General features: G+C 40.4%; 1 protein-coding gene across 12 annotated transcripts in view; it reads left to right on the top strand.

Annotated features, from left to right (window-relative positions):
• GRIN2B (glutamate ionotropic receptor NMDA type subunit 2B) overlaps positions 1 to 20,851 on the top strand; it is a 543,572-nt gene that overhangs the window by 492,021 nt on the left and 30,700 nt on the right. For 11 of the 12 annotated variants that reach the window (XR_013364272.1, XR_013364270.1, XR_013364277.1 and 8 more), the window contains one exon: positions 77 to 11,449. The gene's annotated coding sequence lies outside the window, so the exon portion shown is untranslated. Of the gene's footprint in view, positions 1 to 76; positions 19,890 to 20,851 lie in introns of those variants that run through there. The other variant, XM_077870998.1, reaches the window with a different exon arrangement.

Here is a 20,851-nt window from a genome sequence, read left to right on the forward strand (position 1 = left end):
GGTAGAAGGGTGGGTATGTGAGGGACGGTGCCAATAGTGACTTTTATTTTTGCCCTGTCCTCATTTCTGCCCTCAGGACGGTGCTATTTGCCTCGAGCCAGGGATTCATAACCTGACCTTGGATTAACCAGACAAACAGAATTTCTTTCACTGGATTATTTGTTTTGTGAAGGGTGGCAGCCTCTCTTTATCTACCACGGGATGAAATGTCCAAATCCATTTACGCGAGATGTTACAGCATATTTTGTCCTTTCCTCCCATCGTCAAAAGCTGTCAGCTGGATAATTTCATTTTTCAGAGCCTTTTCTTTGGCCCCATTGGTCATTTCTCTTCAGCTGGATGTTTGAATTGGGACCAAATAAGGTATTCATGGCCTGCCCGAGAAAACTTAAAGAAAGGAAGGCCAAGCATTGTCAAGTTGTAGATGTTGCTTCATTCCAAAATAACAAGCCAGTAAAATGCACGAGGATGAATTCGGCAGTGAGCCCCTTCTATTCCACAGATGGGTCTGGACAGAGACCCAATCTATCCAAAACTGTGAGATTCCACAGACACCCTTGAGAGCACCAGTTGTTCCAATCTTCTTCAGAATCCATGCTTTCTATCTTTGGTGTCCTCTATCATTCCCTTCCACTGAGAAGTGGGTTGGTGGGGTGTGATCCTGTATCCTCTCAGTGGCAATGCTTAAATCTCGGCATTTCCACCAACCTCAGAGAATGTGCCCCTTGAATTTACCTGAGTCAAGAATGTGCACACCCTTCAGAGTGATGCATGTACAGTGGATCTCTAATTTCAAAGTATGTCACTGTGTATCCTCAGCCAGAACATGGGAAACATTCTTCGTGTGGATTCCCCTGTACTGGCCACAGCCATGTTGTGATTGGGGGAAAAAAATCCCAAACGATTCCATTAAGTGTTGGTGGTGTCACTAGTGCCAAAACGCATGTGTAATGTGATAAAATAGGAGTCTTCTATACAATTAAGTGAATATCACCCGCCCAGTCTTCTGTGGCCATGGGGAGTTGCCCAAAGTGGAATTCTCCGCACGGGAGGTGAAGAAACTGTTACCAAACTGCAGCGTGCTGGTCACCTGCACATCTCACTTAAGAACTAGGATTTCTTTGTTTTGCTTTTTGTTTGGTTTTTAGTTAGTTCAAGGTTTAGGGACAGAATAACCAGATTGTTTGGGCAATAGCCTTTGGAAAAAATGCTATTCTAGAACTCACTTTATTCTTTTAATACCCATCTCTCTAAGAAAGCCCTGTCGTTGCTTGACACCCTGTGTGTGTCTGTCTGGTGTGTTAGGAATGATTCACATGTGTGCATACATGATGCAGCTTCAGTGCTATTGGTGAATGCATTGGGCATTTCCAGCTATTGTGGCCATAACTTCTGTGCTCTCTGAGCCCAAAGCCATATAAGAAATGTGTGTTTAGTAGACTGCCAGACACTTTGGTAGAACATTTACTTTCTTCACCTGAGTGTCAGAGACTCTTCTTTCTGTCTAAGGAACTGATTAGGGATGACAGGCAGCTAAAGGTGGACAGTTACACTGGAATCGGTCTGGCCTTACAAAAGGTATATGATCCATGGTGTGACTTCAGAGGTCCTGCGAGGACCTTTTGTTTTTCATTTCCTGCCCTGCTTCAACTGCTGGCTTCCTACACACATTTATTCCTCCAGCACTGAGCTGCTCCTCTGTCATTAGATGAAAATAATCCCAGGAAGGGTGACATACTAAGCCATATTAGGGATTTATACATTTAGACACCTCAGTTTACATTAGGATTCTTATTTCTTTTCCTGGGAATAATAATACAGGAGAAGATAGTAATAATACAGGAGAAGAGGGAGAGAGAGCAGAGAGCACTGAGCATAACAAAGAAGAGAGTAAAAATGCAGGTCCCAGAGTATCAGGACATTTAAACCATCTCATCCTCCACCTGCTTTTATTTAAGGCTCATGTGATGCAGCAATAGGACTCCTAGCTAGGAATTATTTTTAATAAGCAGTCACATGAGTGTGTAGTTTGTGAGTTTCTAAATTCAATACCTTGTAGGGCAGGTTAAGAATTAGGACTCTTCCTATAGAAAATGGAAGACTGGAGCTTCTCTTCCCATAGAGGTGACTGAGTAGGCAGCTAGAAAGATCAAACTGAATCAATGATATGATAATACAAAGTGTACTGTACTTATCTGTTCTGTGTCCCAATTCAGTTAATCTTCCAGTTTAGCTTATCAGTTGTTCTATGTTCAGTATGTCCCCACTTCTGTAGGGGATGCCCAGTGATCTCAGCACACACTAACTGTTAAGGAGCTACTGTACTACCAGGTGCTACTTAACCGGTGGGCAATTCTTTCTTACACCTACCAGATATTTGGGATATGACTAGGATGTAGATTCATCAGTCTGAAAACTTCTAATGCCAATCTAGATCTAGGATTCTATTCTATTTTGGGGTTTCAACAGCATATAAAATCATGGGATATCTAAATACATCCCACCTCCATCCCATTCCAGCCACATTGACTCAACCGCATGGGAGCCCTATGGATTCCATCACTTGAAATGTATAGACCTATCTATTCTCAATACAAAGAACTCTCCCCTCAAAAAAAAAAAAAAAAAACTTTAATGGAAGTCTATGTTAGTTCCATGCCTTGAAGACATTAGTGAAGTTTGGAGACTCTAATTTATGATACTGAAGCAAGGAAAAAGAATTTTATCCAAAGAGTGATGGGTTAGGACAGCAATACTGGGAATAAATGGGAAAAGTTAGAAATCATCCCTATTTCTCTGCCAGGATGTCCATTTGCATCCATTTCAGAGCTCATCACAGTGAGTTTCTGGCACCGTTCCGTGCTTTAAAACATAATTGCTGGTGTGATTACAAGGGTGAGAACTCCTAATGAGAACTGAAGGTGGCAAGCAGAGTGGATGAGTAGAAGTCCCCATAGCCTTGGGACTCTGCTGTTAGAATCTGTGTTTTGGCAAAGGAAACAAATAGAATTCAGTGCCAGAATTAAGGGTAAAAGCACAACACTAAGCCCAATTTAAAACTGTTATTTTCAAGATTTGGTTTCCACACTTCAAGCCTGAACTCTCTTTATTTTTAATTAATAGCATTATGATATAGGGGGTTGAAGCAGATTCCAGTACTATGCAGTAGACAAAAATAAAAGGTCTGATTAAATACATTAGTTCAATTAAACCAGTATCTATTGAGCACATACTATGCCCCTGGGCTGGTACTGTGAAGAATATAAAAGATTTTCAAATGGAGTAGATTATACTCACATATAATATATGAATGCAAAAGTATCAAATATTTAAATGTATGCATTATGTTTGTATAAATAGATATGCATAAATTAGTGTATTTATACATGCAAGTCTTGATTTTTTTCTGGTTTTAGGGTGTGAGTAAAAGGTATTATCCATTATGTTGTTTTAAAAAAACACTGTAAAGATTCAGCTTTTCCCATCACAGCCAGACCTGGACCTCTTCTTTTGGACTCATTCCATCTCCTGGGTCTGAAGCTCTGAAATTCCCTCTCTGACCACAGCCTTGCATTTTCTGTATCTTATCTGCCTTCCTTCACGATCCATCTGCTGTTTTGATTCATAAACTTCTCTGACTGCAGTTACTTGCCTCTTTGGTCTAGTCCTGTGTTCACCCGCATCAGCAATATTCTCAACAGCGCTCTTTTCTTCCTCTTGTCTTCTCACCACATCTAATTGCATTTTTTAAAATTTATTTATTTGAGAGAGACAGAGAGAGAGTGCGTGCATAAGCTGGTATAGGAGCAGAAGGAGAGGGACAGGCAGACTCCATACTGAGCACAGAGCCTGACATGGGGCTTGATCTCATGATCCTGAGATCATGACGTGAGCCAAAACCAAGAGTTAGATGCTTAACTGAGCCACCTAGACACCCCTCTAATTGCTTTTCTAACTCTGCATCCCATCCTGCCATCATCCATTCTACTTCCAAGAACAGAGGGTCTTTCACCTATGCCAAGAGCACAGAGCCAATCCATTTAGTCTCACCTGAACCCTATCCAGCTTGAACATCTTTTTTATTTCTCCTGTTTTTACTTCACGTCATATTTGCTAAGTGGTTGTTAAACTTGGTTTCCATGTTCCTTTCATTTTCTTCCCCTCCCTTTCACTAGGCAGTCTTTCCTACTGTATTGCTAAGAAAAGATTTTTTTTGAGTTCTCACATAACCTCTCCTCTCTACTGGTAAATTCCTGCTGTCCTTCATCCATCTTTTCCATCCTCCCGCCAAGCTCAGAGCCCCCCATCCCTATGCTCTGATGCCTACGCTCTGACCTGTCCTGAGGTCCATTCCAACCAGCAGTACTTCTTTTGTGCATCCTTCATCTCTTCCACACATCTCCCTACCGAGTCCTACCGCCATCTCTAAGAACAAATCCTACAACAGTCTCTAAAGGCAAATCTCTCAATCCAATTAGATTGTTGAAGTCCATTCCTTGGTTTATTTTTTCACTTTCTAAGCCTCCCAAAAGTGTAGCCTATCTTCACTTCTCCACCTAATGCTCACGGCTTAGCCTTTAAAAGTGGGCTGCACTCTGTCACTCTACTGAAACTATGCTGTGGCAGCATTCCAATGAACATCTTACAAAATCCAATAACCTTCCCCACCCCCACCTCCTCCTCAGCTTCAAGAGTCCTAACCTAAATTTACCATTGGGATGCAGCACATTCTGATTCTAATCCTAGCCTTCTGGTCCTCTTTCCATGTTCTCTTGCTGGTTCCTGTTCTTCCTCCTATTCCCTCAGCATTGACTTGCCGTGATGGTATTCTAAGCTTGACCCACCCTCTTGTCGTCCTTATCTCCATGCTTCTATAGCAATATTTTTGTCTTCTACCACTTTGATGACTCTCTGGGGATAAATTCCAAATCTTTGCACCTAGACCCTCCTTTTCACTCAGCTTAAGGCCCATATTTCCAATCACCTCCTGAACAGCTTGAGTCCAATATCTGAGACAGTCCCTGCAAACCAACATAATCACCAAATTCCCCCTTCTGGTTAATGATACCACCATTCTTTCTGTCACCAAACTAAAGCTTTCCAGCAACTTTGCCACCTCCGTTTCCCTCATCCTGTACATCTAATCATCTGGAAAGTCTGTAAATTCTTACCCCCTAAGATTTCCCAGTCTCTCCATTTCATTCAGACCCTTCCCTCTAGTCTGGATTATTTCAGTATCTTTTTGCATTGTTCCAAGATTTTATATTTGAATCTACTCTTCTCAGTATTCACTTTCTAAATATAGATTAAATCATATCATTCTCCAACTTAAAAAAAAAATTTCCAAAGGGCTATCCTTGCCACAGTCCAGCAAGAATAACTTCTTGTTACTTGCCTGTGTAAGCCCATGCAGCAGGACAGGCTGAATCATACATTTGTGTCTTACCTTTCCTATACTGACTTGTTTTCACATGTGTCTTTCCTTAAACTGCTTCCTTTGCTCAAATCTCACTTCTCCATCTCTCCCATTTCCATTCTCATATAATATCCATCTCTCTTTATACAGATCTTCAAAGAACAGAACAAATGGACTACAATATTCACTTTCCTTCATCTTCATCCAAAAAAATATAAATATGCCTCTTGTGAATGTCCATAGCACTTTAATTGTATCTCTCTAGTGACAGCTATCACAGACTATCTTATTTTATGGTCACTTAATTATACATCTCATCTCACCTACTAGATTATAAACTCCCTCTGGTGGTCAGGGCCCATGCATTTATTCATCTTTTTATCTCTTGTAGCACCTACCAGTGCATCTTGTATATGGAAGGCATTTGTAAATATTTGATATTATAAATTATAATCGAAAAGAAGTCACTTTATTCTGCCCAGAGGATACTTGAATCTGCAGTAAAACCTAAGGATGAGTCTCTCTATACTTATTTCTGTATTTCTGCACCTATCCACGATTACAGCAATATGTTGAATGTATATTTTCATGTTAATTATTATCTCCAGTGGGAATTTGGATTCTTCGAAGCTTTGCTCTGTTCTGTGATGTTACTCTGTGACTGTTTTATGAATAGTATTTGGAATACTACATGTACACAAACCAAATAAGTGGCAGAGGGAGAGACCATTAAGGATATTGATCAAATGTTAGGTATCCAGATCTTTCAGATGCTTTGAGTGAAGCTTGTCTGCAGACACTTCACTCCTGGACTGAGTCGCTAACAACCTGACCTATGCTGATGATTGATCTGGCTTTGATGCAATCTGTAGTCTTTCCTACTCCCCCCCCCCTTTTTTAGGGGAGGGGTGAGTGATGACTTGCAGTATCAGAAGGACCTGGCCACAATTCAGGCTCATTAATCATTCAGTCTAATGGACGCTGGATGTTAATCCAGTAGGACTGATGTATTAAGCTGAACACTTGGTAATTTCTGCACCTGTATCAATGCTCATCCAGACTTGGGAAACTATTTGTGCTGCTCACACTTGTCTTGATTATATCTCTTTACTGGGCTCTCTAGATTCTCACTGTATCTGAGGCTTTGTCTATAGGACTACTTGCCCCAAAGGGGAGTCAGGAGTTGAAATACTCGAGCACTTTATTTCTGATCTGTATATTCCAAATGGAAGTAGGTTAGGATTTGAATGAGCTGACTCAGAATTCTAGTATTTAAAGCACTCCTTTTTGTCTAAACATGAAGGGATTAATTACATTAGAGGAGACAACATCACCTCTGACCTTATGACTCCTGTCCCTTTATTCCTGGAGCCCTACTCTGCTCCCTCTGTTTCCGTGGTAGTCCACTGAGCAGTCTGTTCTGTTCCTTGTAGTCAGTGTCAGTCCGTTTGTCCCCCTGAAGAAATTCTTGGAGCTGGTACTGTCCTTTTACTTAAGCCACTCTGGTAACCAGTAATGTTCCTTCTCCTGGCCAGTTTCATCTATAAATCTCATTATGTCATTGATTATGAATTATTCTCCTTTAGGAGGCATCTTCTGCCACTGTGTGCTAATTTAAAGCATACTATAGAGAACTGAATTCAAATAAGTTACAGGCCGTGTCAAGTCTCTTCTTCAAAAAAGTGAGCAAAGTCCATTCTTCACTGAGACAGGAGGGAGATAGAGGAATTGTGATTGGCAAGATAGGGCAAAATGTGACAATTTGAGAGGCACCTTAACAGAAATTAAAATGTATGCCTAGAGAGAGATTTTTTCTTCTTCAAAATCCTATCAGGTCTAGATAGTCCTGCTCCTGGGAATGGGGTAGTTAATATTAGAGCAAAATCCAGCTCATTGTGTGTGTGCATGTGTATTACTTTTTTGACACAGACACACACCAATGAAACAAATAGTCTGATAATGGCTGGTAGAAGGGTAGGAAGGCACCATCCTCATGAGGGACATTCATGAATCATTGTTGGGCCAGTGGAATGAAAACGATTCCAGGAAGTCATAGTATATCCAGAAGACAATTTTATCCGTTAAGTGTTCATGTCAATATTTTTTCCTATAAATACATAAAACATTAAAGCAGGATAGGAGGAAAGAAGAGGATGGGAAGTCTACAGTAGAGTTTCCCTTCATGTCACAAAGCCAGGAACCTGCACCTGAGTCTCTTGAATGCCCCCTTGGTTACTGGTTTTGATGATAGCTTCGGAAAAGGGGCAAAACCCAAAGACGATGATCTTCCAGATGTCTGTTCCTTTAGTTCCTTGGAATGAAAGCTCACTCAAACTTGGAGCTTATTTCCAGGGTTTAATTGGACTGAGGATAGAAGTACACCTACTATTCTCTCTTTTTACTTATAATCTGAGACACAGCAGAAAAGGAAATAATTTTTTAAAGATTTTATTTAAGAAAGAGAGTTCGATTGAGCATGAGTGGTGGGGAGGCACAGAGGGAGAGGGAGAAGCAGGCTCCCTGCAGAGCAGAGAGCCTGACGTGGTGCCCCAGGACTCTGGGAACAGGACCTGAGCCAAAGGCAGACACTTAACCAACTGAGCCACCTAAGTGCTCCAAGGAAATTTTTTTTTTTTTAATTTAAAAAGCACTTACTGAGGATCACCTTCATGCTCATGTGTGGGCTGGAGGTTGTTTTCTCCAATACCAAAAATACCAGGAAAGATAACAGCTGTCCAGAACACTGCCAGGAAAGAAAGAAAATTACACCTGCCTTCAGCTATAACTGTGCCCAACCCATGATGATTGAGGAACCTGAATCTAACCACATCCATGAGATCCTGATAAATCTCATTTAACAGGGAGTGAAGCCATGTGTCAGCCCTGAGCCAGGGTCTCTCAGATTACAACACTCAGAGATACCAGGGCAGAGAGGGAGTGACCCTATCACACCCTTTCCCGACAGAATCTTAGCAGGCCATGATTCTGTGTGTCCTGCTTGCATTAAGAGACTCACAGTCTCAGATCTGACAGGAGGAGTTCAGCTTCAGGACATTTGGCCACAGGAATGTAAAATGTGCTGACCTGCCTTTTCTCTTAGATAAGGATATTATGTATTTCCAAAGGGGACACTAAAACAAAACCAAAAATTAAAGCATGCCTACTTGAAACCTCAGTCATATTCAAAAGAAGAGTCTTTGTAGTTAGTTCCCAATGTCACTGTCACATTTTAATTATAATTGATCATTTTCTTTTGAAGTCAAGGGCTATTTAATATTCCCTTTGGCTGCAACAAGAACTATCTGAAAGCCACAGTCTGGGCCACAAGGCTGCCTCTGCCTGAGTTGTGCTCTCAATAACTTATGCATTGCTTCCACATATTCACCCAGACAGCACAACTGGACTAATTTGATCTCTTTGCCACGAGCTCCCTTATGCTTGTACACCTCCCCAGTACACACACTCCTAAGAGATTCCAAATTGCCAATTTCAATCACCTTATGGATGCATTCTTTGTAGATGAAAGAGCTCATTTAGTACTGGATGGACATATTCTACTTCATCAAGCCAGTGTTTTCTCTTTTTTCTACCTAAACTGTGGATCACTGACAGCTTAAGATTTGACAGGATATCTAAGCTTATGTGAAAGGAGCATTTTATTTCTGATAGAATAACCTAGTTGTTCTGTTTCCTGTCCCCATTTGACCCTGTGGAATGTGTGTGGAACTCTGATGTCCTGTTGATGGGTCAGAGCTAGGAAGATGGAGAAGCCAAAGCCAGTCCCCCTGCTCAAAGGACATAGAGTCCTGTAACGTAGATATATACTTATCCATATGTACCCACATTTCTTCTTGACAACACCATAAGCAGGATTGGAGAGGTTTGTCCTCATTGGGGTGAGGAATGACAATACATGCCTTGAAAGATTCAAATACTTTTCCTCTTTCAGGGTCAGGAGCAGGGAAAAAAAAGACTTCATGTCAGTAGGAAACAAGACTAGAGTAGCATCCAGATAGAATTCTTACTGAGGAAAACAAATAGTAAAAGTACTCTTTCCTTGATGCAAATGTAATTGGAAGAGAACTTGAGAACTTAAACATTTGTTTCCTTCATCACTTACCATCTCTTGTATTCTCCTACTACTCTTTCTCAGTCTGGGGATCTGGAGGTATTCTATGTCCGGAATCACACACACTACGCACTCTGTTCACTTGAGAAGCTGAGAGGGCATAGAGCTTGAACACGTGCATAGTAGTTAATGTTTCCAAGCCAGAGTCCAAAAAGCCTAGCATCATCAGCCCCTCTGTATACCTGCTGTGCATACCTGGGACCTTGGATCCCAGAACAGAGAACAACTTTGTTGCTAGACTGCTCCTAAGACTCATGGGCATTTCCACTGATCAGGGCAATTACCTTGGTTATTTCTTGGTAGCAGGCACAGGAAATGGAGCATACAGAAATTTGAGGAGTCATTCCTTGAGCATTCTTCACTTAATTCTTACGTAGAAAGGCCCTGAGCCATGGCAGTTTCCAGCCTGCTACCCCTCCTTGGAGGATAGAGTTTCTAGGGTCACCAGCAGCCCCCTTAGGCCCCCACCACATTTAGCCTGTGGTACATTCTGAGTAAATCAGTCATTGGTAGTGAATATGGGATAATTTACCATAACTATTTCTCCAGATGGCCTCCTTTGGCGTGGAAATATGATCTCCTTTTAATTTTACAGATGAAAAAGTTGAAATGAAATTTGATGATTGGCCAAAAATAAGGTTATTTAAGAAATTCTCAATAGGACCAAAGCTTGTCTGAATTTCTAACCTTCATCCTAGCTCACTGAGTAATGTTACCTGAATTGTCCATCCCCATCCCTTGTTAAGCACCTAATAGTGGAGAAAAATCACTAAAGCCAGGCAGCTGATTTATCCAAATCTCTCCCATGGAATTTGTCTTCATTGTAGACCCATACACATACACACATGCACAGAGTACACATGAGTCCACAGAGACGAGTCAGAAGAGGCAAGAATAAGGCAAGAACCTTTAAAATGAGCAAGAGATAGAAAGATTTTTGTAATGAAGAAAAATTGAAGGCCAGATGACATAAATGTTTTTGAACTTTGGGGGGTAAGACCATGTGAATCATTTTTTCATTAAAAAAATTGTATGTAGTGTGTAACCCACACAAATAAAAAGCTTAAGGAAAACTGAGGCAGAAGCTTTCTTACAGAGTGTTAACGTGAGGAAGGGAGTTTTCAGGAACGTGTGCAAAGAAATCAAGATACTCTGAAGGTATCAGAAGCTTTGGTCAGCCCACAATGAGGAGGGAACCTCAGCAGAGAGCCCCTTGGACTCTTCTTCTGGGTACCCCTATAATTTAGTCAAGTTCAAACACAGCAAGCCTGATTCCAATATTAAGGCATCCATTTTTTTCTGGAAACACAAATAGAAGTATAAGGAAGTTCACATATACAGTGAATCCAGAATGAAGGCTTTATATCCCCTAGACCCACAAGTATTATCCCCTCCCCTTTACGGGAGTCATGAGCATTTTAAAGACTTAATAAATGTCTCCTGAGAATTCTTATGAAACTTTGATTTTGCCCCAAGATTACAATAGTGAATTATTTAAGCATCCAGGGCACAGGGAATCCTGTGGCCACCTTCTTCTGCGATCCACCTGTTCACTGATGAATGGTATCAAGCTCAGAAAGTAATTGTCAATCTTCCCAAAAAGGGTAGTGTTTTTAGTTTAATCCTGCCACAGAACAGATTTGAGTTCATGTAAGGAGAGCATTTTGCTTATACCAAGAGCAATAAAAGAGCTCTAAACGTCTTAGCTTAATGTAGAAAAAAATTTTTTTTTCATTTCATCAGATCATCCTGTCCCTAGAGGGAAGACAGGACAGGAAGTAGGAATGGAAAAGTCCTTCCGTGGGTGAATGGGGACTCTTCTATATCATCAATTGCAGTGTTGTCATTCCCAGAGACTGGTTCAGGATCCTGGCTTCAGGAAAGAGTATGGGCATAGAGAGGAGGTAAGTTTTATTCTCATGTAAGGGAATGATGTAGAAGAGGGTAATAGAATTCTTCTTAAGCTCAAAGTTTAGAATTAAGCCAATTACAAATATCTTTTCTCTATTTTTTGCTTCCCAATAAGCCACATGAAATCATTATGGTAACATAGTAAACTAAGAGAGGGGGGAAGGGGTATTCTATCTTTACACCATGGTGACTTGATCCTTCACGTAAGTGCCATTAAAAATATGTGGATCATGCTTCTTATTGTTGATAAGTAACAGGGCCAACAGCTGGTAAGCATTTGGAGCCTCCTCATCCCCTGAGATGACCATTCCCTGTTATACCACAGCTATGTTCCTTTGTAGGAGTGGAAGGGAGATAAAAGGATTCATGGGAACCCTAAAGGCATAAAATAACAGAGAATTGTTCAATTGAGCTCTTGTGCTTAGTATTAAGATTATAATAGAGAGGAAAAAGACAACCTCAAGCAACCTTGAAAGGATACCTCAGGGAAGCATTACTGAAGGAAAAGTTTAACAAAGATCTGTATATGCACAAGACTGAAGCTGGTAAGATGACAGTACACATGAAATGAGGGTACTTTCCCATCTAGGCAGATTTTAGTGGTCTGGGATGCTAGGTGTTTATGGAAAGGCAGACCAAGGTAAAGTCAATTTCAGAGCCCAGGAATTCCTGCAGAGCAGCAGCCTCCATGTGAAAATCTCTCTTAAATTCTTTCTCCCTGAGACAAGGGGCAAGATGTAATTCCTCTGATATTGTGGTTTTGATTTCTTCCCAAACCAGGCTTATCCATTTGGTCATTGGCACCTGGACAGCTCACACCTCTCCTTGACCTCTTGCGTTCTGTTACTGACCTTAAAGGATAATCTGCATAACCTTGTTTGAGTAAAGCCTGGTAGATAGAAAGATAAGACCAAGAACAAAACTGCTATCTTCTGGGGCAGTATCACTGTTTTCTGATATTTTTTGTTTCTATTTCATTTTCTTTGCCATATTATAGGGAAATCTACCTGGTCATCACCAATCACACATCCTACTGGCAAAGTTTGTTATGGGAGTTCACGAAGAACAAATAGAATCGGCATATTTCACTTGATTCTGATCATGTTGGGGGTTCTGTTCTCTTCCCCAGAGCCACCTCTTCTTTGAAGCACTTTATCCTCTCTTTTCTGGCAGCCATGATTCCAAAGCAAATTTCAGTGGTTGGCACTGAACAAAAAGAGTAATAGCTGTAATAGGAAATAGACCAAAACACCTATGTTTTTAGCAATAGCAAAGTAGCTTTTAGCATTCCAGGTTTCTTGTATGGAAACTCTTCCTCACCCCTCAGTCTTCTTGGCAGCTCTCTTGGGTCCTTGTCATGATTTTTGTGTCCCTCCTCTCCTCCTTTCCTATGAAGGATCCCAGGATGAGTTCCTTAAGCTGCATGATTATCTGAACTATTAGATTGTTAAAGAAACTTGACAATTTCTCATGGTTTTCTCATTATTTTTTAACCTGAGATGGAGATGGTAAAAAAAGGGACAAGGGACAATAAGAAAGGGCTTGTTACCAGGTGCTTCAATTCAAGGTCAAGTGCTGGGAAAGTGTGTGCCCTCCAGTGACAGCCTGCAGTTCTACTAGTGGAGAAGGGTGTGCTTTAGAATATTAAGCAATGTCTGTGAGAATGTGCACCAGGGCTTTGATTAAGGTGCCTGTTGTGTGCGTGGAAGCATTTTGTGGTCATTACGGTCCTCTCTCTTTTTTATTGTTTTCAAGCATGAGCCTTGTATGTTGGGGGTGCTTGGGTTTCAGTCTGAGTGTGCTGGTGATATAATATTACCCCAGGGCCATAGAGTTTCTAAGTATCTCGCCCAGTGAATTGTTGTGCATTATTTTCTTAAGCATTAATATTGTGTCTCCTTTGGAATGAGAGAGAGAAGGCGAATTAGGAAACAGATTCAGTGACAAGTAGACAAAAAGCTTTATTCTGGAAAATGTCCTCGCTGAGCTCAAGAAAATTTTAAAAGCAGTGAAGGGAGATATCAGGGTAGAATTGTTTGGGGTTGAAGAACTGATGACACCAACCTCCAAGTGCTCTAGTCTATTCCATAAAAGATTTGTTTGCTATCCCCTGTGAGCTCTGGCAGAAGGAGAAGCTTTGCTGCTATTGATTGTTCAGAAATATGGCGACAATAACTTTAGAAAGAGGCATAAGCTTCTTTCCAGGAAGACATTGATAAGCATTGCACCTTAAGTCTTCAAAAATTCATCTACAGACCTTTAGGGCAGCTTCTCTCAAGTGATTTCCATTCTCCAGTTAAGAATACTCTGAGTAGAAAAGCCTTAGACCCATTATGATTACATTTACTTAAATTGGGAAGCCAAAGGGCACTGTGAAGAACAAAATATATCAGGGGAATAGAGTTAGCTGAACTTTTTTTTTTCAATTTTGAAATGATTTTGGATCACAATGTTAGGTCACCTCTGAGAGAGAAAATCTTTTAAACAAAATTATTTCTTCTCTTCCCCAGTGAAAACACCAGGTTTCTAATCTGATTACTATTTACTTCAGGAAGGAAATTGGTAGATTAGATTACAAATAGGCATTTTATAGATTGATTTAATCCTGAGTCTTACACATATTAACATAGAATTTACTGACTCAGACATGATCCTTTAAGCTATAAAATGTTATTAAAGGGCAGTAGATCATATGCTCTGAGCAAACGAGAAAGGCTAAAATGTTAAGTAATCTTCCCAAATATTCAGAATCTCTATAAATTCTATTGTACCCACAATGGATTTAGGAATTAGGCAACAGAAGGAGAGGGGCAGAGAGCCATTGATTGGGATTCAAGGTCATTTCTTTTCCTGGTTATTAAAAATAAAGGAATCAATCCAAGGACAATTCTCAAATCAGAATGTAAATTCTACTCTTGTCATTTAGGAATTCAGTTAAAGTTTAAAATAAATATTCAGTTGTTTTTTTTTTTTTTAACTGAAACTCTTCTTTTTTGGGAGATTTGGCCTGTAGTATAGGAGCATGTTTTAGAAAGATGGTTTATTCATGCATTGCTGTTTATTGAATGAAAACCCATGCTGGGGATACAAAATTGAACAATATGAAGCCCATGCCCTCATGAAACTTACATATTTATGAGTGGGAATAGACAATAAATTTCATGTCAGATACTTCAAAGTGTCACAGAGAAAAACAAGGCAGATTAAGGAGGATAGTGGATGATAGAGCGAGTATGGATTGCTAATTTTTGTAGGGTGAACAGGGAAAGTTTCTATGAAAAGGTGACATTTGAGCAATGGCTCAAGTGGGAGTGAGGCTTGGAGCTTTCTATATGAAGGGCTTTTCAGGCAGAGAAAAAGCCAATTGCAGAGACCCTGAAGTCAAACCACATGCTTGACATTCTTGAGGAAGAGACAGGATATCAATAAGTAAGGAGAATGTGAGAGATGAGGCCAGAGAGGTGGCATTGACCCACAGGCCCTGTAGTCCAAAGTTAAGGGCTTTTATCGGGAACAAGATGGGAAGTCACTAGAAGGTTCTGAGTAGAGAGTGATATGACCCAACTTATGTTTTGAAAGAAGCATTGTGACTGCTGTGTTGAGAATATACAATGAGAGCATAGGCAATAGGAGAAGCAGCAAGGCAAGTTAAGAAGCTATTGCATTAATCCAGGTAAAAGAAGACGGTGGCTTAGGTCATAGTGTTAGCAGAGGTGGTAAAAAATGGTTGGGTTCTGGAAATATTTTGAAGGGTTTGTTGATATATTAGATATTAAATAAGAAAAAGGAATCAAGAATGACCCTAAAAATTTTGGTCTCAGCTACTGGAAGTTTGGAGTCACCATTAATAAAAGGAATCCTATAGATAAAGCAGATTGGGGGAGACAGCCTTATAGTAAGTTTCTGATATCCATCAGACACCCAAATGGAAATGTTTGTTAGGCTATTAGATATATAAGTCTGGGGTTTAGGGAAGAACTAGAGGCTGAAGATATAAATTTGGAATTCATAGGCATTTGGATGTATTTTGGAGCCATGAGACTAAATCCAGGGAGTGAGGAGGCAAGAGAGAGTCCTTGGGCCAGAGCCCCCAGAGATGAGGAGGAAGCAGCACTGGGAGGACCAGTCAGGGCCAAATCAATGAGTAGAATTCTTATTCTACTTCTTATTATCTGGCAACATGGAGGTCATTCCATTGATAAACTGAGAAAGAGCTGTATCAGTGAACTAGTGGGAACACAAGCATGAGGGCAGTGGGTTCATGAACAAATGGGAGGGGAGGAAGTAGTGACAAGAGGAACTAATAACTCCTTTGGGAGTAAAGGAAACAGAAATAGCAGTAGGTGCTAAACGATGTGAGGTCCAAGGAGGGATTTTTTTTTAAAGATGAGAGAAATAACAGCCTGTTTTATGCTGACCAGCATAAACTGACCCAGTAGAAGGGGGCAATTGATGCTTAAGGGGAGATAATTGATGGAGTCATGTCTTTGATGATGTGCGAGGGGATGGGGTCTAGGGTACAAGTGGAGGGAGAAGCTTTAGCAGCCTCACGAGGCTATTAGAGTAATATGAGGGAGATACTGAATTTGGGCACAGATGCAAGTGGGTTGGTAAATGTGATAGTGGGAGTCCATCTTTTCTGAATGATAACTTTTTAGTGAAATACAAAGGAAGTTCATCAGCTAAGAGTAATTATCAAGAGCACGTATTAGAGATTTTGGAAGAAGAGAAGGCAAAAATTACACAGCCTTCTAGCAGAAGAATAAAGCAACAAAGAAAATGTAGGAGACATGCTAGGTGGCACAATGAACTCACTTAAGGTTCTTAAAATCATGAATTTAAAAGAAATTTCAGAAATGTTCTTCAACTACATCCAGCTTAGAGTGGAGAGTTGGATTTAAGCAGGGCTGAGGTTTAATCAGGTGAATGCAATGAAGAGACACAGTTGGGGCAAGTGTGAAGTAGTGATTATGATTAGCCATGGAATCTAAGCTGAATGAGGAGAAAAGTGAGGATTTTTAGGGAATCAGGAATAATGACATATGGTCAGGGGAGGGGATTGAGATGAAGACTGGAGTCATTAAGTTACTGAATCATGTTCTAGAAGGACTAATATGGAAGTTATGAGCTGAGTCAGAGTGGGTACTTGAGGCTTCTATTACAGAGAGGATGTGGTTATTGGTAGTGACATTGGATCTGGTGTGGGGTTATCAGCTGAGGTTAGGTGGAGGAAAAGGTTATGAAGGAGCAGAAGCCAGAGAACTGAGAGGCCAGGATGTGGGAATAATGGTTTATGTGGCTAGGGAAGGCAACACAAATTATGACAAAATAGTATTGAAGACGGTGACTGGAATAAGGATCATCCAAGAATATTTAAACAACTGCTTCAAGTAAGGGAAGCAGCTAGTGTAGTCTAATGTGTTTCAAAGATGGTTTGCTCTGTTTTCTTTTGATTTTTAAGGAAGAGGGAGGGATGGTGGTCCAGACATACCATCTCCACCTCTAGGCCCAGTGGCCTGAGGAACATGGAGAAAGAAATGCCTGCCCCTCTGAGAGGCCTGCAGGGTCCTCAAGGAAAAGCCAGGTTTCTGTGAGAACAAGGTGAAAGCAGTTGTCAGGGTTGTGACCAATGATGAACCATTGACTGACCCATGGAAGGATTTGGGGAGCTCATCAAGAGAAATGAACTCAGATGGGAGATGGCTGGTCATCTGAGAATGAAAGTCTGAGCAATGGGAGATATTCTGGGACTGTTGGGCTTCTCATGGTGACTATCCCAAGCAAGACTTAAAGGCATTTTGGATCAGTCCTGATTGTCTCTTTGTCAGACTGAGATGGTAAGGTTAAGTGCTGGAGATAGGGTCTTGCCAGCACACATGGAATTCTGGTGCCTCTTGTTCAAATCTTGATATTTGTTTTGTTTTGTTTTGTTTTATTAACTTCTACTAAAAACTCTATTGTCCTCTCCGGTAGATCATAGTTTATTTTTATAGATGTCAGCAAAAGTGATCATGGGTTGAGGCCACATTTAGACTATTTGCCCTAGAAAGAGCACATTTTCACAGTAAATCTTTTCCTTTCTCTTTTCAAGGCTCCCAACTAAGTTTCCTTAAGAGAATCATCATTCTTTGTTCACCTTTCTCCTTATTTATCTTTTTAAAAAAAAATCAAAGTAAAAGGATTGTAAAGCAGCTTTCCTTCTGCTCAGTTTTGCTAAATAAAAGTGTTCTTCAACTGGTAATTTTTATTTAGTATTTTCTTTTGTTAGAGAGGAACAGAGGACAGTAGCATAGGAGATGATCAAAAGTCTTTAAAAGATTGGGAGCAAGAGAGTTAGAAGAGGAAGGAGAGTTAGAAAAAGGACTTTGAGTGGGGCTGCATGAAGGGGACAAGGCTTATAGGGAGGGCCTGAAAAACTCAGAAATTTCATGAAATTAAAATTTTTTCAAGAATAAAAATCCACCGTGTTGACTTTTGGAGATGAGCAAGAGCAACCTAGAGTCCATCCCCAGGAACATTCCACATACTTCTGACAGATGGTGTGCTGATTCCATTTCATTTCCTGTGTCTTTTGGGGGTGGGGGAAAACTCTAACAATTTGAAAAGATACTGAAGCTGTTCAACCATTTCGAGTGCACTAGTTCTCCAAGCCTCCACAGACTCTGGAACAGGGCAGGAATGTGATCATATTTGATCATGGCTGCTACTAGTTCAGCTTCTCTGTCCATTAGGAAAGGTACCCTTAGCTTACTTAGTCATGTTCCCACCTGGCATTTCCCCCAAAAGATTAAATTGTGTTCATCCTGGCTTGTCAAATGCCATGTCTTAGTTCTTATGTTGGAGGGATATTGCAGTCAACTCAAGGAGTTACCCTGTGCTTTGTGCACTAAAGTCTTACAGAATCCCATTGAGGAGGGAAGAAGGAAGCAAGTCAAGCTATCCAGGGATTGTTTTGTCATGCCTTCTCTTTGCTTTCTGACCTCTGGGAGTGCAACCTTTCAAAGGTAAGCAGAAAACAGCAGGGCTTCCATTGCCTCTGCCTCAGATTTCCCCTAGTTCAGGTTGCCTGCCACACTTGGTTATTTGGGCTTGCCTGTGTATTAAGGGAATTTGCAGGAAGTGAGGGGCAAATCTTCATAGGAGCTTTGTTACCCAATGACCATCCCAGCATTAATACTTCAGAGTAGCCCTGATGCTTGTGGAAACATTTCAGGGAGCTAGGAGGCATGTTACAGTGGAGATCAGAGAAGGGACAGGATAGGGCAATGAGCTCTCGTCCTTAAGGGCAAATCTCTTTTCTTCCACTTGACAGGAGCCAATGCTCCATCAGTGTTATACTTACGCTTAGCCACAATGACTGGCATGTGTGTATGCCCGTGAGTGTGTGCGTGCGCATATGTATTTGAGTGTGAGGGGGTGATGATGATGGAAACCACAAAATAAGAATCCACTGTAGGGTTGGGTTGCAAACTCAGAGCCGCCCCCCCTCCCAAGGTCACACGGCAGAGGGGACACTCATAATTTTCCCAGTGTTGTAGGCTCCCCAGGGATAACACAGAAGACTCAGGCTTGCCTTGACTCTGTGAGGCCCAGATCCCCCCCAACCACCCTGGGGCTGGCTCTCCTTCCTCTTGACTCTCAGATCCCCAGCCCATCCACCTCCAAGTTCTTTTTTTGTTTGTTTGTTTTGTTTTGTTTTCTGTAAATATATATTTCTTATTTTGGATGTGCAGGGATCAATTGAGATTCTGGAGTGGGGGGAGGGGGCGGATGACTGGGTCTTTTTATTTTTTCCTTTCTCTCTTGGATTTTGGTGTTTGAACTTGAAAAAAAATAATTACAAGTATATATATAAGCAAATGACTTACCTTAAAAAAAGAAATAAGTTGATTTCATTCTTTTGATTTATCTTGTTTCTCATTGGGGTCGGGTGGGGGTGGGGGGTCTTTTGGGTGGAGGGCTTTTTTGTGAGCTGTATAGATTTCCAGTTTGGACTTGTTCAAATGATGCAGGAACAAAAATTAAAATGAATTTAAAAAAAAAAAAAGACACAACATAAAAACAAGAAAAACTTTGTGATGTATAAAAGCTGTAAATAGTCAAAGATTCTTTCTCTTTTCTAATGGCAAATTATTTCTGTCACTTTATATTCAAAAAATAAAGAAACCTACCACAAAATATCAGGGTAAAAAAATCCAGAATCAGAGTTTTTTTTGGGGGGGTGGGGTCTTTGTACCTTCTCTACTGTGGCTTAGAAAAATGTGTTATAACAAGATGTTGCTTGGGAAAAATCTCTTTCCCGGTTGGCTTCTGGTTGTCAGTGGTAGTCTGGACTCATGACTCTGGTTGAGTTAGGAAACTATTCCTGCTAGCTGATGTGGTGTCTCTTGGTAAGGGGTTGGGGGAGATTAAATGATTATGATCTTAAAGCCATTTTTTAGTTTCTGTAAGATTTTTTACTCCATTAATAACTGTCATGTACTTGTCTCTGTCTTTTCAGCATGGAAAATTTTAAACATATTCAAAAGTAGACAGAATGGTATAATGAACTCCCTGTATCCATCGCCCAGCTTCAACAATTACCAAGTTATATCAGTCTTGTTTCAGTAATATCTATCTCTTTCCCCATCTATATTATTTTGAAGCAAATTCCATAATTATAAAATTTAATCTGTGAATATTTTACTATGTAGCCCTAAAAATTAAGGACTCTAGAGTAACCACAAAACCATTATGATATCAAATTTAAGCAACAATTCCTTGATAGCAAATAACTAGTTACTGTTCATATTCTAATTGTCTCGAATTTAGTATTTTTTTATAGTTGTTTTTATTTTCACCATAAACTAAATAAGGTCCAAACAATTGGTTACTACTCCTCACAATTAAATCTATAGGTTCACCCTTCAACTCTCTCTCTCTCTCTCTCTCTCTCTTTTTTTACCTTGAAATGTTATTTGTTAAACAAATGGAGTCTTATTCTATAGAGGTTCCCACAGTTGTTTTTTTCTGCTGGCACCCCCATGGTAATGGTTAACATGTTCCTCTCTCCTCTGTATTTCCTATAAATTGATAATTGTCTTACTCTTTAATGCATTCTTTTCCCATTGTTTATAAGTATCAAGAAAGCAAATTATACCTCATTTTAACCAATGTGCAGTGCATCTAAAAGAACTAGCTAGTCATATACATCTTCCAGATAGACAAAGCAATATGGGTCGTCACAAGGTGACTCACCTCTTCCTAGAGCCAAGACAAAAATACAAAGACTTGGTCTGGTTTTTTAACCTGTCCTTTGAGCTATTACATTTACCTGAATTGCCTTCTTTTGTCCTCTAGTCCCAAATCTCTTACTGACTGTATATATGGGTACTGGACGATTTCTCTTACTATAC

The sequence above is a fragment of the Canis aureus genome, chromosome 25 (assembly GCF_053574225.1).
Source record: "Canis aureus isolate CA01 chromosome 25, VMU_Caureus_v.1.0, whole genome shotgun sequence".
Taxonomy (NCBI): domain Eukaryota; kingdom Metazoa; phylum Chordata; class Mammalia; order Carnivora; family Canidae; genus Canis; species Canis aureus.